Raw genomic sequence first — 5,595 nt, 5'->3', positions numbered from 1 at the left:
AAGCAACGCATAGACTGGGGTTTAAGCTTCTGTCACTCCAGCAACGCATCATCTACTTACTACTTCCCAATGCCTTCCTCTAGGCCCAAATATGGTGAAGTGTTATGTAGTCGACGTTCACATAACACCACTAGAGGAAAAACAACATACAGCATATCAAAATACCGAACGAATATCAAATTCACATGACTATTATCATCATGACTTATCCCATGTCCTCAGGAACAAAAGTAACTACTCAAAAGACATAATCATAATCATGACAAGAGGTGTAATAAATAGCATCAAGGATCTGAACATAAATTCTTCCACCAAGTAATCCAACGAGCATCAACTACAAAGAGTAATCAACACTACTAGCTGTTGGAATTATGCCCTAGAGGCAATGATAAATATAGTTATTATTATAATTCCTGTATCAAGATAATCATTTATTATCCATGCTATAATTGTATTGAATGAAGACTCATTTACATGTGTGGATACATAGACAAAACACCGTCCCTAGCAAGCCTCTAGTTGGCTAGTCAGTTGATCAAGGATAGTCAGTGTCTTCTGATTATGAACAAGGTGTTGTTGCTTGATAACTGGATCACGTCATTAGGAGAATCACGTGATGGACTAGACCCAAACTAATAGACGTAGCATATTGATCGTGTCATTTTGTTGCTACTGTTTCCTGCGTGTCAAATATTTATTCCTATAACCATGAGATCGTATAACTCACTGACACCGGAGGAATGCTTTGTGTGTATCAAACGTCGCAACGTAACTGGGTGACTATAAAGATACTCTACAGGTATCTCCGAAGGTGTTAGTTGAGTTAGTATGGATCAAGACTGGGATTTGTCACTCCGTGTGACGGAGAGGTATCTCGGGGCCCACTCGGTAATACAACATCACACACAAGCCTTGCAAGCAATGTAACTTAGTGTAAGTTGCGGGATCTTGTATTACGGAACGAGTAAAGAGACTTGCCAGTAAACGAGATTGAAATAGGTATACGGATACTGACGATCGAATCTCGGGCAAGTAACATACCAAAGGACAAAGGGAATGACATACGGGATTATATGAATCCTTGGCACTGAGGTTCAAACGATAAGATCTTCGTAGAATATGTAGGATCCAATATGGGCATCCAGGTCCCGCTATTGGATATTGACCGAGGAGTCTCTCGGGTCATGTCTACATAGTTCTCGAACCCGCAGGGTCTGCACACTTAAGGTTCGACATTGTTTTATGCGTATTTGAGTTATATGGTTGGTTACCGAATGTTGTTCGGAGTCCCGGATGAGATCACGGACGTCACGAGGGTTTTCGGAATGGTCCGGAAACGAAGATTGATATATAGGATGACCTCATTGATTACCGGAAGGTTTTCGGAGTTACCGGGAATGTATCGGGAATGACGAATGGGTTCCGGAAGTTCACCGGGGGGGGGCAACCCACCCCGGGGAAGCCCATAGACCTTGGGGGTGGCACACCAGCCCTTAGTGGGCTGGTGGAACAGCCCAAGAGGGCCCTATGCGCCTAGAGAAGAAAATCAAAAGAGAAAGAAAAAAAAGGGGAGGTGGGAAGGAAGGGAAGGACTCCCACCCACCAAACCAAGTCCAACTCGGTTTGGGGGGGGGGCTTCCCCCCTTGGACTCGGCCGACCCCCTTGGGGATCCTTGAGCCCCAAGGCAAGGTCTCCTCCCTCCCACCTATATATACGGAGGTATTGGGGCTGATTTGAGACGACTTTTCCACGCCAGCCCGACCACATACCTCCACCGTTTTTCCTCTAGATCGCGTTTCTGCGGAGCTCGGGCGGAGCCCTGCTGAGACAAGGTCATCACCAACCTCCGGAGCGCCGTCACGCTGCCGGAGAACTCTTCTACCTCTCCGTATCTCTTGCTGGATCAAGAAGGCCGAGATCATCGTCGAGCTGTACGTGTGCTGAACGCGGAGGTGCCGTCCGTTCGGTACTAGATCGTGGGACTGATCGCGGGATTGTTCGCGGGGCGGATCGAGGGACCTGAGGACGTTCCACTACATAAATCGCGTTCACTAACGCTTCTTCTGTACGAACTACAAGGGTACGTAGATCACTCATCCCCTCTCGTAGATGGACATCACCATGATAGGTCTTCGTGCGCGTAGGAAATTTTTTGTTTCCCATGCGACGTTCCCCAACACTAGCAACCTTACAAGTACCAATCGGAGTCATGAGAGGAAGATTGATTACAAGATATGAACTAGGGATTGGAGAGGAGATTGTGCTGATGAAGATGTTGATGAAGATGCCTCCCCTCCGAGGAGAGGAGTGTTGGTGATGAAAATGGCGACGATTTCCCCCTCCGGGTGGGAAGTTTCCCCGGCAGGATCGTCCTGCCGGAGCTCTAGATTGGATCTGCTCAAGTTCCGCCTCGTGCCGGCGGCGAAACCACGAAAAAGCTCCCTCTTGATTTTTTTTCCAGACCAGGACGCTTCATATAGCCAAAGAGGGGGGCTATTGGGCCTTCAGGCAGCCCACAAGCCTGCCCTGCGCCACGAGGGGGTGGTGGCGGTGGGCAAGCTTGTGGGGCCCTGGTGGCCCCCCTCCGGTAGTTCTTTCGCCCAGTATTTTTAATATATTCCAGAAAAAATCCACGTAAATTTTCAGGGCATTTGGAGATGTGCAGAATAGTGGACTAGGATTTGCTCCTTTTCTAGTCCAGAATTCCAGCTCCCTGAATTCTCCCTCTTCAAATAAACCTTGCAAAATAAGAGAGAAAAGGCATAAATATGGTACCACAAGTAATATAACAGACCAAAAAGCAATAAATATCAACATGAAAGCATGATGCAAAATGGACGCATGAACTCCCCCAAGCTTAGACCTCGCTTGTCCTCAAGCGAAAACCAAGTTCCATAAACATGTCCACATGTTGAGGGACGAAGGTGTCGATAAAACATAATACGGCATGAGGGCATCATGATCACACACAGAGAACAACAATACATCATAAAGATTCTTATGGGAAAGTAAAAATTCCTTCACAAAGCAAAGCATGAAGTAAAAACCTTACCGAGAAGTAACCAACAATAATCCATAGTCATTGAAGCAATTGCAATTTATCACAACATCAAAAAGAGTCAAATAAGAGCTTGTAAGGCAAACCCACATACTCAATCATCTCTTTTGTTTTCCACAATTGTTACAACTCACGTGTTACTCATGGTGTCAAAGTTTCAGCTGGACACAGTGGAAGATAGGGGCTTATAGTTTTGCCTCCCAACGGTTTACCTCAAGGGTAAAGTCAACAACAATAAAGCATGAGTACTCAACTCCAAGTTGATATATGAATATAGATCTTTCCCAAGCATGTGACGGTAGCCAAGACAAAGGCAAAAAGGGAATTGGTGAAGATCACCATGACTCTTACAAGGGTAACAACTAAATGTACAAGATAGGCCCTTCGTAGAGGGAAGCACAGGTTGTCATGCGCTTTTGAGGTTTGAATGCTTGTCCTCTTAGTGCGGAGGAACGTCACTTTATGTTGCCTCCTGTGATAAAGAACTTTATTATGCAGTCTGTCGCTTTTATGTCTTCCTCATCATAGGTTCGTACAAAACTTATTTTCCACACACTAATAGATCATACATATTAGAGAGCAATTTTTATTGCTTGCACCGATGACAACTTACTTGAAGGATCTTATTCAATCCTTAAGTAGGTATGGTGGACTCTCATGGCAAAACTGGTTGGAGGTTTATGGATGCACAAGTAGTATCTCTACTTGGTGTGGGAGTTTTGACTAATATGAGGTGGAAGCAATCGTCACATGCTAAGGGATCTCTAACCATATAACATTGTTTGGAACCAAGCAAACACAATTCATTATGTTGTCTTCCTTTTCCAACATCTACTCCTAGGCATGTAATAGTTTGGTGAGTGCTCACAATTGTTAAAAGTGTCTAAGATGATATATTTATATGTGAACCTCTCTTTCCTTATTACTTCTTATTAATTGCAACAATGACTGAGGTCTATGTTGATTTATTCTCAACATGTTTCAATCATCATACGTGTCATAAGTGAAGTTATCACTTTCCATAAGATCGTCTCATGATCTTTCATGCTATCGTTCTTTTCATACTTTTGATCATGGCACAAAGCAAAGCCCTTGACTAAGACATTCTTTATTATATAACTCGTAAGCTCGAATACATCGGGGGAGAGACAAAAGCAAAAGACTCAAACTAAAAATTAAAGACTTATTCCTCTAAAACAAGAAATAAAAACTGAAAAGGAAAGAACTAAAACAAAGGTAAAAGGAAAAGATATAAAGGTGATACGATACCAGGCCAACTCCTCCAAGCTTGGCAGAAACCAAGGGGATTGCCCATACCATTGTTTAGTTGTCTTCCTTTGGCGGTGATGGTGGTGTTGTTGGAGTAGTCTGATCCTCCGTCTTCCAAGGCATAGGTGCTCCATCATGACAGGATGAACGAGTCGTCGGAATCCTCAAATCTGCAGCCAACCTTATTCATTTAAATCTGTACTCATACTCACAGTTTTGATTCTGCAGGTCATAGATCTGGCCCTGAAGTTGGTCAACCCTATCGTAGAGCCTAGAGAGGTGTTTCCTAATATCAATGGCATCCATCTTGTGGTTTCTAGTGAAATCCGTGATCATCGTGTGGTTTGCGTTGAGTCAATGCTCCACCATCCCTTGGCACTTGAAGACTTGTTGCTCCATTGCTTCGAGCCTCGTCTCCATGCTTCCGGTCTTCTTAGGCCCCTCAACATCACGGATGTGCAACATCCCCTCGCTCATCTTGATAGATTGAGGATATTTCAGCACTTCCGTGAGCTACGGATTGATGACCCTCTCGAAGGTCTTGTCCTTAGGAGCATTTGGGGAAGTCATGATGATCTAGATGTGTGGCAGAAACAAGCTCGAAACAAAAATAGAGGAAAACTACGAGATACGGAGATCAAAACCTTCAGGCGACTATATATTGATTTTTCTCGGTCAGAAGGACTCATCCGCAAGAAAACGGAGTCCGGGAGGCACACGAGGTGCCCACAAGCTTGCACACCGCCACCAAGGGGGGTGGTGGCGGAGTGGGCCCTTGTGGCTGCCTCGTTCGCTCTCCGGACTGCTTTTTATTTTTCGAATTTTCAAAAAAAATCCAAAACTGAGGAAATTTCCTATTGGAAAAGTATCAGAGTCCAATTTCTTGCCGAAACAGATACACCTTCGTTTTCAAGGTCTGAAACAGGCTGATAAACATCCCTTATGTACTCCTGTGGAGTTATGACATTGATGATATTGGTCTCAATATTTATGGGAGTACCAGAGATGTAATGCTTGATTCTTTGCCCATTTACCACTCTAGGAAAATTTCCTTTAGTGTTATTGATTTTGATGGCATCGGAACGATATACTTCCTCGACAACATAGGGACCTTCCCATTTAGAGACAAGCTTGCCTGCAAAGAATCTCAAACGAGAATTGTATAGCAAGACATAATCACCTACATTGAACTCTCGTTTCTGTATTCGTTTGTCGTGCCATCTCTTAACCTTTTCCTTGAACAACCTGGCATTCTCATATGCCTGGG

The sequence above is a fragment of the Hordeum vulgare genome, chromosome 1H (assembly GCF_904849725.1).
Source record: "Hordeum vulgare subsp. vulgare chromosome 1H, MorexV3_pseudomolecules_assembly, whole genome shotgun sequence".
Taxonomy (NCBI): domain Eukaryota; kingdom Viridiplantae; phylum Streptophyta; class Magnoliopsida; order Poales; family Poaceae; genus Hordeum; species Hordeum vulgare.
The sequence above is the reverse complement of the archived record's forward strand: the minus strand, read 5'-3'. Positions refer to the sequence as shown.